The sequence below is a fragment of the Emydura macquarii genome, unplaced genomic scaffold (genome assembly GCF_026122565.2).
Source record: "Emydura macquarii macquarii isolate MOO-44397 ecotype Brisbane River unplaced genomic scaffold, CSIRO-AGI_Emac_v2 contig_3019, whole genome shotgun sequence".
Taxonomy (NCBI): Eukaryota; Metazoa; Chordata; order Testudines; family Chelidae; genus Emydura; species Emydura macquarii.
In genome coordinates this window covers 4,927,636-4,941,469 of record NW_027133156.1, presented here as the reverse complement: position 1 = coordinate 4,941,469, position 13,834 = coordinate 4,927,636, and positions in this window count along the sequence as shown.

The following is a 13,834-nucleotide window of genomic DNA, read 5'->3' as shown; positions in this document are numbered from 1 at the left end:
TTGTGCTTCATCTTTTGGTGTAGCCAGGAATAGTGTAAGAACAGCCTTTGTCATGGTATTTGGCACTTCTACTCACATTGGTAAGGCAGAGGAAAGCAAAAAAATAAAATAATGGGAAAAAAAGGTAAAAGAACATATTTGTTCATCGGAGGTTTTGTTTGGGTTTGAGTTTAAATCTACAAGAAGGTTCTGGTCAACTTTTATTTAACCAGTCCTGTTTTCCCATCCTTAACGGAGAGAGATAGTTCTTTCAGCAGTGCAGCAGGTGAAAGCGAGCTGCCAGCACTCCTGAACAAAAGGATTTTCACGACGTACGTTGGTTAGTAGGTACAGTGACAGCACCTAGTGCAACCAGAAGGAGCTTGTGCCTGCTAAGAGAGCTGAAAATTAGTGTTGACCCTGGAAAAAGCTTTTCTAAGCTGGAGAGTTTTTCTGTCTGCACTTTGAAAACATCCTGGATAATGAAAACCTTTTAAACATAATAGGCCAATTAAAGACCTAGTGTGAATGGGCGCAATGCCATTGAAGCTAATAGAGCTACGCCCACTCATATCAGGTCTGGATTTGGCCCATTGCCTTTGTCAACAGCAAAACAATGTTTTCAACAGATTTATTGGCACAAACTATGCTGCACAGGGAATGCATTCATTTAATGTATATATTTGTATTTAACAGATCTGAGTATCAGTATATTTTGTTATTTATTATGAATGCTCATTTCCACCCCAGCCGGCAATGAGATACATGTTGGAATGGGTAGTAGTCAGATACCCTTAGGCATGAAGAGACCTTTTTTAGTTTTTTTTATGAAGGGATAATACTGAGCCTGTAACTGCATATCCTCTTCTCCTTCCTTCCCCTCTCCCCACACAGAAAACCAACTCTACTCCTAGGCCAAGACTTTCAAAAATAGAGAGATAAATATAAGGTCATAATTAGGCACCTACTTGGTTTTCAAACGTGCTGTACACCCAAGAGCTCCCAGTGGCCTTTTTCTTGAATTCTGATCCTACAATACAAAAGCTTCATATAGGGGGCAACACTAATTTCTCTGAGGGAGAATTCCAACTGATCCAGTACTGTATTTGAACCTATAGTCCCTTAGGGTTGAGTTTCCACAGTCAGGCTGTGAAATGGGTAGTTTTGTGACATTTTGTGACATTTTGTGACATTTTGGCCTTCACGTCCCACAAATCTTTGCAGGATATTGTATCTCAAGAATGTGGTCCATTTAATAATTGTCCCATATTATCATCTATCTGTTCTCCAGTGATACTGCACAAATGCTTGAGGTCTCTGGGATATTGCTCCCCACTGACTCTCTGGCTTCTCCTAAAGATACTATCAATAGGATAGAAGATGATTTCTTCAGGGGAATTTTTGGGTTCTTGGGAGTGGCCTTTAGAACTGCTGATCATACTGTTTTCATTACCAGGGCCATGCACTTATACCAGGTCCACTTCTTAGATTCTCTCTGTGTAGAATTTAGGCCCATTCTAAATTTGCCAATCTTGCCTTTTTGCTGCAAGTAGCACATTTAGGGATGATTTTGTTCTCCATTATTCTCCTATCACTTGCCGTTACATGCCCAGGAAAGGAAAAGCATGATTTCTGCCATAGGGAGCTAAGCAGAGTGACCACACAACACCCATTCTGCTGCAGGGTTCTGCACATTTGAGTGAATGGTACAGAGTCTGTCCACTAGAAGGGGAAAAGAAAAAAGAAAAATGGCTCTGGGTCTTGGCCTCTCTTTCTTTTTGCCCACTCTTTTTCTCATCCCTGGACCTTCTTCCTGTAAGGAAGCAAATCTCTGTGGAACCTATTGTCCCACTTCTACTGTTAGCCATCTCTCAGTTACAGTTACAACTGTAGTGCCTCTGTTTGACACTTTCTGAAACTGACAGGCAGATGCTGTAGCAGGCTGACTAGAATTTGTCAAAAAACCCAGGAAACGTCAGAGTGGAACCTGTAGAAAGCTTCCTCCTTTCAGGCTGAAAACAGAACTAAAGTGAGAGTAGCAGATATGAGGAGGACATTAGTCTTGAAAGAGGCCAGAGAGGGAAAAGCTAGTGACAGAAAGCCCTTCCTTAATCCTACCCCAGAGATCAGAGGAATGGAGCCCCAGAGACAGGAGAAAGAGGGTATTTAACATCTCCTCCCACTCACAATTTCTGAGTGCATTTCAATGGTTGAAAAATTCAGTGTGATATGATGGGGAGAAAGCAGAGATCACAGGACATCAGGACAGATTCTAATGGGATGGATGAGGAAGCTGAGTCAAATAGGGAGGCAGCTGTAGGATGAGTCAATCCCTGAGGTCAGAAAGTCTGAAGGTGATGTTGACCATTTCTCACTCAAAGATCTAAGTGCAAACATTGGCTACATTAGTGAATGTGCGGCATGCAATGGATTTTACATCCTTTAAAATATATGGAGGAAACCTGCTGATTTTTTTCCCTTCTAAAAGATAACTTGGGGATACTAAAAATTATATAGAAAACCACATTGTTTATAGATTTATTTATATAGCTATAAGGACACACATGACCCTTTACGGTTTTAAAAGATGGTTAGTTTAGTGCACCACACAAAAAATATCCTAAGCCCCTATGTCAGGCTGTTTACTGAGGACATAAATCCTAGCCTTTGCAGTAGCATGTGTGTATTGTTAAACTTGTGAGCTTTCATATCCATCATATTCACCAAAGATCTGGAACTTCAAATGTAAGCTTCAATTATACTCTACCTGTTTTTATAGGTAGCTGCTTTAGCACACATTGACAAATAACAACTGTCATCTTAGAACTCAGGGGGAAAGGATTTATAAGGTTTCTTAGTATTTCTGTATGAAAAAAACACTGTGTTGTGTAAACTCACTAAACAATAAAACTGTTGGTGCTATCACATTTTGTTGAGTGTAAACACCACAAGGTTTTCTTAGTCAGCTTTTTTTATATAGAGAACTATTAGGAATGTAGTTTATTTTACCTTCCCAAGAATACACTTCAAGCTATGCTGATGTAAAATGTGTTGATTTATTGTTCTATGGTGATCCAGTGATAACTTGAAATTGTGTTTCTATATTGCCAGTATAGATTTGTATACTGTATTCATAAATGGTATTTCCCTCTCATTCAAGCTCCATCTTAGGAAAGCATCCCTAGTCAGGAAAATACTTAAGCATGTGCTTAAATCCTATGGAAGCCAATGGGAATTAAGCATGTGCTTAAACTTCAGCATATAATTTTTCGCTTTTTTGAATGAAGGCCTTAAACACTGATCCAAAGCTTAAAGTTAATGGAGCTGTCCATTGCTGGGTTTTGGTTTAGGCCCACAGTGATATCTCTTGCTTGGACTATGGTCAATAGAACATTTACTATTGAGCTAAATGGGAACAGGATTATTTATTAGCCTTATTTTTCAGTCCTGTTGTGACCTAAGAATCCCTCAATGCCAAGTGGCAAAGGGTTCACTGTTCTGTAATAGCAACATCTCCAGACCTGACAAATTCACTACACCTAACACACGGTTGCCATAATATTTACCTATAAAGAATGTCCTGTGAGATTTCAAATGAAAAGCTTATATCATCCTGTTCATCGTAAGCATTTCAAGATATATGTTTGATAAGGAGTTGTGTCCCTACTAAAAATATGTTTTAAAATATGTAACCAGGCAGAAGTGACAAACAGGTTTTCTGCCAGACAAAGTATCTTTATTCACCTCTCTCTCGCTCTCTGATGTAAAATAAGCATTGTAAAGCCAACACAATGGAAGCCCCATTTACATGTGAGAGTCAACAGAAAAAACAGGTTGATGGGGATATGGGAGATGTGAAACAAACAGGAGTATAGGAAGACATCTTGCAGCCAGCACCCCAGGAAGTGAATCACAGGGGTCAGCCTGTCTTCGGGCGACAACTCAATGAGTTTGGGGAAATATAAGGAGACAGAAAATGACATTTCAGCATCCATTGACTTGAAGGGTGTGAGGTATTCATGAAAACCTGGATTCTGGTAACGACTGAAAACCAGCAATTCTGTCCAAGACTAAATCCTTGTCAAACGCTCTACTCTATTAAATAGCATAGATAAATATTAATAAGGGTAGACCTAGGATTGTGTTTTATGTTTTCTTTTATCTGTGTAACCAGTTCTGCTTCTATTATCCTTGCTCACTACTTATTTGAAGCTCTGTTCTTTGTTAATAAACATATTTTGTTTTTATTATGAATACATCTCAGTGCTGTGGTGTTAAGCAAAGTGTGACTCCTCAGTTGAATCAAATCAGCTAGTGTGTGTACTGTTCCCTAAGGAATAGTACACCTGGCAATTACTGAGAGCGTCCAGTAACAGTGAGTGGACACTACAGGGGGGATGCTTCTAATATGTTTGGGGACTGGAATACACCAAGTGTTAACTTGAAAGGCACAGTAGGGGCTGGCAGAGGCCTGAGAAAAGTGCCTGAGTGGCTGAAGAAGTGTCAGGGAGCTGATGTCCAGGTCATGCTAGAGGCAGGCGGTAACAAGGCGATTCACAGTCCAGGGCACACACCTCTGCTAGATATTGGAGTGTGACTCCAGTTCTCACAGATTTAGTTCCCCTAATAATCAGAAGTTCAAGGATTACAGAGGTCCCTCTCTAGGAAGCACCAGGCAGCAACAGCAGTGTGGAGTCATTTCCAAGGGGTGCTGCATGAATGTGATTCTTGTTTGGCTGCTCACCCTTTCACCCCACTACCAGCTAGGACTGATCCAGGGGTGACAGCCCCCATAAAGGGGATTCTGGGTGGGAATCACCACTATATTACTTCTCCAGTGATGCCCATCTTCCACAGTCCATCTGACTGCATCTCCCCACCCCACAACTGCCATCAGCTGTGACAGAGTTGGGACTGAAAGCCCCTGCTCCATCATGTCTCCTGCCCACCATGGCCCAGGACTTCATCTAGGTGTGTGAATCCCTCTCCTCATTGGTTCCACAGGGAAGCTATCCTGGCCCATCTCTTCAACTCTGAGGACTCCATCCAGAGTGATGAGTCATCTTAAATGTCATCTACCCCTACTGCACCGGCACAGGTAGTAGAGTTAGGGCTCTAACACTAAGAGTTAGAGAAACTGAGATCTGGGTCTCAGAACTCACAGTTCTAAGTAAAGCATTTTTGTATTTTTTTTTATTATTACATATAGGAATTCCTTTTTGCAGCTTTTCTGAAACCCCATCTGCAAAATATCTAAGGTAAACAAAGTGCTAGTTTTAACAGTATATTTTAGCACTAATGTTGTGGGAGGAATGCTTGATGCTGCAAAATTGCATCCCTTTCACCACTTAGTATTTACCTAAACCCTCTAATCAGGCAGAGGGAAGGTCTTGACGAGCCAATATTATTTCCATTGTAAGTGTCTGTGACTGTACATGGCATGTATGCTGTAAGCTTTGTATCCTGTTAATAAATATTATATTTACTGTGTCAGTTAAAGCAACACTTGTGCTATTGTACAAATGAATTTTAAAAGTCACTGATATAATAGACTTATACATTACATTATTTTATGTGAATTTAATAAATATGTTCAGTCTAGCATTTTAACTAGAATTGAAACAGAATAACAAATAAAATATTAATAAACAAAAATAGATGAGAGAAAGAAAGAGTAGGAGAAAATTTGATAAAGATTGTGGAAAGAAGGAATTATAGAATGTGATCAATTCGATTTGGGTTAAATCATGATTCTACAAGGACTGATTAGTCATAGTAAGACTTTCATAGCAGCATCAGTCATCTGTCGGTGTCAGTCATACATTCCCAGAAATGGTGACCAACTGTCTTCAAACCCTGGATATACTCCATTTGCATTAAAAGACACATTCTCCATAGTATCCAGCTCAATGATATTATATTTGACCAATGTATCTAGCTGTACAATGGATTACCAGTTTTGGGGGGAAAAAGAGAGGTAAATTTCTGCCAACTCTGAACTAGTTTACAAACTCCATTTTAACTTGTCCTTGAAAATCTCCAGAGTATGTCAATTATAAATAAACTTTCAAGTATCAGACCCATTTCAGCTAAGCATCTGAATTTTTAATTGAAAAAAAAAAAAACCTGATTATACACCACAGGCCAAATTTTACTCTTAGATGCATAACCCTGCTTCCTCTGAAATCAGAGAGAGCCAAGTGCATGCATGACAGTTACAAATATTAGCCGCAAATAAAGCTTTAGTCCCCCACATTGTGTCTTGCCTGAAGATTTTCTGTGTGGTGAGTTTGTGGGAATGTGTGTGTCCTCTACACATGCATTTAGTTAAGGACAAATCCAAATGGGGTTCCAGGAATCTTTACAACTTCATTTTGTGGAACCACTATTTTACTCCATATAAAAAGAGATTGCTTTTGATTTATGAGAACAAATAATTCTGATTGTTCAAGGGACTCAATTAAATGTTATATTTCTGCTATTAGACATTCACCTATACCTTTAAAATGACATCTCATAATGAAATGTTGAAATCCCTTCCATTATGTTACAGTTTACCTTCCAATCACAGCCATTTCTGAATCAGGAACATATATGGATATTAGACTACAGCATCTGTAAAATACTTTGGGCCCCAAGTTTTGGGTTTAGTTACATGAGAATAAATCCAGAGTGATTCTATTGACTAGCATAACTGAGATCATAATTTGGCCCAACACATTTCCTCAAGAGAAGAGAAACACCATCAACATAGTAGAAAGAAAGAAATGAAAACCTTCTTATAAATATATTTGGACAAAAATATCAACAAGAGAAGCTGTTTCTTTTCCACACATTAAAAAACTGTGTTTAAGAACATAAGAACAGCCATACTGGGACAGACCAATGGTCCATCTTGCCCACTGTCCTGTCTTGAAACAGTGGCTGGAGCCAGGTTTCAAACAGTGAAATTCGTGGCTGTGAAACAGTGGCTGGTACCAGGTGTTCTCAGAGGTAATGAACCAAACAAGGCAAATATTGAGTGATCATCCCCTGTCATCCAGTTCTGGGTTTAGGGACACCTAGATCATGCAATTGCATCCCTGACCTTCTTGGCTTATATAGCCATTGATGGACCTCTTCTCCAGGAACCTCTCTTAATTCTTTTTTAAACTCAGTTATACTTTGGCCTTCACAACAGCCCACCGACAATGAGTTCCATAGGTTGATTGCGTGTTGTCTGAAGAATACTTCCTTATACTTGTTTTAAACCTGCTTCCTGTATATTTCACTGGATGACCCCTGGATCTGGAGTTATGTAAAGGGGTAAACAACACTTCCTTATTTACTTTCTCCACACCTTTCATGATTTTATAGACCTCTATCATATCCTCCTGTAATGGGGGCTATAAGCCCCGTTCAGGTCTTATGCAAGCTGGGGGAGGAAGACTTCCCTACCCACAAATAAATAGAGCCATGACGCCAACACACAGCTGCAAGAGCTGCCAGTTGTGGAGGCAGACATCCACAGCTGAAACTTGTGAAAGAAGGAGGCAAAGCCCAATATAAGTGAGGGAGAGCAACACAGGGGAAGGGGCAGAGAAGCTTGAAACAGTAGAGCAGCACTAATGCCCAGTACAGATCCTGACAAGAGCCTGTGACACTTCTCTTAGTCTCTCTTTTCTAAGATGGACAGTCCCAGTTTTTTTAAATCTCTTTGCATATGGAAGCTGTTCCTCATCCTCAACGTACCTCATCATTTTTGTTGCCCTTCTCTGTACTTTTTCTAATTCTAATATCTTTTTTGAGATGGTGCAGTCAGAACTGCATGCAGTATTCAAAGTGCAGGCATGCCATGGATTTATAGAGTGGCATTATGATATTTTATGTTTTATAATCTATCCCTTTCCTAATGGTTCCTAACATTGTTAGCTTTTTTAACTTCCACTGCACATTGAGCAGATGTTTTCAGAAAACTATCCATGAGGACTCCAAGATCTTTCTTGAGTGGTAACAGCTAATTTAGATCCCATCATTGTGTATGTATAGTTGGGATTATGTTTTCTAACGTGCATTACTTTGCATTTATCAACATTGTATCTATATGGGAAACAAAACGACAGATGAAATTCAATGTGCTTTCCAAAACACAGTAATAGTCTACATAGAATAGTAACTCAACATATCTAAAACCAAAATTCATGTCTCAAATCAAACCCACAACTGATGAAATCTCAGTTGATTGACCAGTGCCATAAGAAGGATTTTATGTCCATAGATTTTGCATTTAAGATTGAGGTTTTTCTACTACATCCCCTTTCTGTCTGTGAAGAAAAAAAAAGATGAAAGCTTACCATCAACTATGAAAACAAGAATTAGTAGTAACTATTCCAGATATTTCTCACTCTTTTTTTCCTCTAGGTATTATTTAAGGGCAGGAAAAATAATGTATTATTATAACTCTTCAAAATATGTAATCAAAAGTTGTGTTTGTGTATTTTATGGAATGAAGCCACGTTATTTTTCTACTGTTGGGAAAACATCACCTTCTAGTATCTGAGATTTAATTTAAGTAACTTGTCTTTGAGTTCATCTAAAGGTTTCCAGTAATGTTTTACAAAGGTCTTATCTTAGACCTGTTATGCTAGTGTCAGCACATCCCTTACTGGCTGCTGCAGATGAAACACTTTATCAGATGAAGTGGAACTCAGACAATTCTAGAACTCTGTTACTCAGCCAGGATTTAATCCATGGCCAAACTGTATCAGAAGTTACAATTTTACAAGAAGCTGCAGCTGTCACAAAGTGGGTGTCTATGCCAACCATCTCAATATATCTTTTTAATGTATTTATTAGACATGAGAGGGATTCTGGATCTTGGCTCATCTATATCAAGATAAATCAAAATACAACAGTTTGAGTTTTAGTCCTCCCCAGATAGGAGGAATTCACTTCCTTCTAGCATTCTTTTAATCCTCTGTGCATCTGTTTTTAAAGGACAGTTCCATCACCCTGATGGGCTAAAACAGAAACCAATTTAGTAGCTAAATCCCTGTTACTGCAAGCGTATTTGTCAACTAAGCCAACACAATGTAGAAAACATCATTAGTCCCAAAGGAGTTATACTTTACTATCACATATTGGCTACTGAGGAAACTGCGATTAGTATGACAAACTCATTGGTTCTAGTTATCCCAGAGAAAAAGAAGCCAGTGAAAAATTTTAAGACTTAGTAGTGGCTGTCAGTTTAATGTCTGCCACCTTTCAGGCCAAGCCATCAAGGATTACAGCCTTATTCTTTTTAAAGGGAATTTTTATTTCTTATCTTTGATATTGCGCACAAATCAAAGACCCTGCAAGCTTTGTTGTGTGACCTACAGGTTGCATTTTTCTAGTCTGAAGTTCGGTTACTCCAAAAATTCTTAAGGAATTCCTGACACCAGACATGTAGTCACCAGAGAATCATTCACTGCACAGTTGTCCCTCTATGCCCCTTGTATCTAGATCATGATACCCATAATTGGTAGAACTGGTATTATATACCAGTAGAACTAGTATTGTAGAATTAGAAGTTTATGAGGAATCTTAGGACTGAGTTGAACCATGGACTGGATGGCCAGTCATTCCTGATGGCCTGTCATTTCCTTTCTGTTAATATCTTCTCCTGTAACAGGAAGGGAGTGGCTCCAGCAATCCATCAATGTATTTTACTACCTGTAAGTCTGATATACTTGAATACATTGCAATTATTAATATTCTTACCACCCAATGGAATTCAGTAAAGGAACCACATCCCATAACCTGCATTGGAAGCTTCTTCCAAAGGGCTTGCATGTCTGGTTAAGTTTGGTAAATAACTTTTTCTTTAGACTAATGGTAGCACACAGCTGGATATTGAAAACTTTCAAATATGAGAATGTCACAGACAAGCTGAGTTTTGGAAACTGCATAATTGATAGGAAGTATTTAAGCAAAGAGACCAATACAATTCTATGTCAAGAAAGTGCTCTACACCAGCCAAGAGCTTCATTTTGTTTGGACTTGTCTTCATTAGTTATAAGTACAATGAAATAATGTAAATACAGTGTATTAGTTACAACCACTGGACTTTCTGCTTTCATAGCTCTCATCAGTGCTCAAACTGCTTTAAAATAACCAGGTCATGGGACTAATAATTCATATTTCTGTTTAATCTGTAATCTACTTGTCACACTGTCTGGAGTGTCTCAAAATGGTGAGTGCCTATCTCAGGGCAGATTGTCAGAAAACTGGTGGTATGTTATATAATTAGATTTTACCAACCAGTAACAAATTCGAACTCCTGGATCACTATGAGAGTCTTGCTATGGAGTCACAGTCGCCTTAGATTCTCAATCTATATTGCCATCTCAACAAACTGAACTTTATGATAAAAGGTTAATTAAACCTAAAAATCACACCACATCAGGTTGCTCCCAAGAGACCAGTCACTTATCCCAGATCAATTGGTACTCCAGATCTTACACCAAAGTCAATGCAGGCAGCCAAACCTGTAATAAACTAACTAAAGATTTATTAGCTAAGGAAAGGGGAGTTACTGAGAGGTTAAAGAAGGTAAAATATACATATATGTACAGGTGAATCAAAGTCTAGAATTACAAACAGTAGCAGACATGTAGTAATTTGTCAGTTTCCCAAAAGTGGCTGAGAGCTACCCAGAATAACTCTGGGGATTTGTCTTCTCGTTCAGTTATTCTACCCCATTAGAGTGCAAACAGTCCAGAGATACAAGTTCTTTCTTTGAATACATATTTATGGTGTCCTCACACAGAGAGCAAGTTGACAGGTTCTCTGCCCTCCTGGGCTTTTCCTTTGACGATGATGAGTTAGGAATGCACTTGGGCCTTGTCTACACTACAAAGATAAGTCGACCTATGTTAGGTTGACTTACAGGCACTGCTTTAATTACTGCGGTGGCTGATGTGCACACTACCTTCCTTGGGTCAGTGGTGAGCATCCTCGCCAGGAGCACTTCCATCGACCTAAGAGGGGCAGCGTGAGGAGTTGAGAATCAGTCTCTCCATTCTACTGGCAGCTGCCCCACAGGCTCCCGGGTTCCCTGCCAAGAACTGGGGGAATCTGCCTGGGGTTTCGCCCTTCCCCATTCCTTGCCGGGAGTGGGGTCCAGCCACCTGGGACTCCTCCTTGCCCTGGTCCAAGCAGGGTCCAGCTCTAACAGAGCCATGAGATTGACAAGAATGACAATCAACAGCCGATGTAAGAAACAGTGTCTACACTGACACTGTGTCACCTTAATTACACTGACATGAGCCCTACACCTCTTGTCAAGGTGTTTTTATTATGTTGGCATAGCAGGGGAATTACATCCGTGGGAGGAGCATTTCAGTGTGTACACCTCCTGTTTTGTCAACAAAAGCTGACTTGTCAATAAAACTCTGTAGTGTAAACCAGCCTTTAGTCTTTTGACGACTGACCATCTTATATAATGGCCACTTGTTTTGAAATTAACATTTTCTGTTGAAGTTCTTATGTCCTTCATTAGCATTTCACAAGATTTCTTTGATGGGTTATTTAGTTACATGGGTATATGCAATGTAAATATTTGATATTACATTATAACATGAACAGAAGTGAAAACAATACAGGTAACATTCCACTAGTTTTAATAAATTTTAAACGGCTGAATGAACACTTCTACATTACTCACTTTGATCTATACTAATACAGAAGCGAATTGGCCTCGATCTGAGCTAGTCTGTCAGTGTTACACTACTGAGTAGAATAAGCTGAACAAAGACAAGCCATGAAATCATTTTGGGGGGTGGGGAGAGGAAAGGGGCTGGGGACTGAACTCCTTTGTTTATCACAGAAGAGGCTTGGTAAAGGCACCAGCATCAGCACAAGCCTTCCTACTGTGTTTCAATGGAGACATGAAGGTTATATTTCTAGGGATGAGAAGGTAAAGCAGTCTCTGGGGTTTCTCAGATGAGGTTGTAAATGGGGGGGAGGGGCATTTAGTTCCAATTATGCTAATGACTTTTGTGATCTGTTGGGAGCTGAACCAATTAATTTAGCATTGGTCACCAAAAGGCCACTAGAAGGTAACAACCTTCAGTTAGTACTAACCTGGGGTGGATTTGAACTGGCAATCAGTCCCAGCAATCTATCGTAGTGCGTAGTAGTTTTCAAAGCATGATCTCTGGACCACCATTAAACTGCAGAGTTCTTCCTGGTGGAAAATAATCAGTGGGGAGTTGGAGGGTTGGAAGTGGAATTGGTGCATGAGAGGATTTAAAAAATATGTAGTTCACAGAGTAAAAGAGATGGAGACTTACTGATTAACCTTCCCCACCAGCACCCATACCATGAACAGGAAGGAACAGTCTATAGTATCTCCCTTTACCCCAGGAAACTCAGCACAATAATCAAGATGACATCTGTATAGACAGACAATCAGAAGCCATTTCCAGTTTTTCAAGTGCATGTTGCCAATGTCCAAGTTTTTTACAAATTACAATATGTTCAGTTCAAACTATTCCAATCAATGAAACATTTTCTTATGCACTGTCAAGCTGCTCCGATAATTACAGACCACACTGCATTTCTAGTGCTCTTTTTGTGTGCCTATAAACTCAGACCAATCCAGTGTTATCTACTAGTAATTTGACTAACATTCATCAGTGTTCTATGCTGTTGGGTCTCCCTGGGGACTTGTAGACTGCTCATGTTCAATGTGCCTTCCCAGACAACTCAGTGGCACTGAAGTTTATTGACATTTTCCTTTGCTCTTATACAGCCATGTAACATTTACTTTTGCCAATTACATTCTTCTTGGTATTCATAGTCAATTCTATCACTGTGTGACTTTAATTGTATTTTGCTAAATTAAAGAGGCATTATAAAGTTGTTACCCTTTGATTTTGCAGCTTTAATTTCATTTTTCTTTAATCTTTGGAGCCCAATAGATGATCAATTAGCATAATAACACAGTAGAATTTAATAACTAAACTGGATATTCTATGAAGTGAATCAGCCCATTTTAATATTCATTTGTATGACAACAGCATGTGTAGCAAGTAGTAAAATGCTTGAAATTCTATTGCTACATAAGTATGTGACTCAAACAAACTGTATGTTGAACTATTGAACTATTTAACAAAAATGTGTAATTAGTATAGCAAACACTTTGTAATTGTTTTTGTATGAACTAAACTTGTTATGAAGGGGATGAATTCTAAGAACCTTGCTAGTGCTAAATTGCAATATTATTTTGTTTTCTTCAATGAGGGACACCTTAATAGTAGAAGAAACCAACAGATACCATCCCAGAACATCTGATTGTGGCCTTCTCTAGATTAGGTAAAAAGGTCCTTTTTTCTCCCCAATCCGGTTTGCTCAATCCAGCTGACTTTACTCACTAAACCAGTACAATTGAGCTAATTTGATTGGAAAAAAAAAAACCCCAAAAACCCAAGATTTTTTCCCTAATCTAGACAAGGCCTGTACATGTGGCATTAAACATTGTGTTGTCTAATCCTGCCCAGAGCTGGTCTACATGACATATTCCTTAAAACACCAATGACTGTTAGTGCATATAAAAATCTATTCCACTTATTTAGGAACACAACACAAATGAATTATGTGTCAATATTTACCCACTTACCAGAGTAAAAAATGAAAGCAATTACTTTTCCTTTATAACAGGTTTGAGTCAGGAAATGCGGATGAGAAGACACTGAAATTACACACGTTTATATGGAATAAAAAGAGATAAAGAAAAAAAAGAGGGGAACAAGCTAAAAAGGGAAACCAGCAAGAAAGAGAGGTCAGTCTGAGTATTATTCAAACAAATGGAAGTCAAACTGGTTTCCCTACC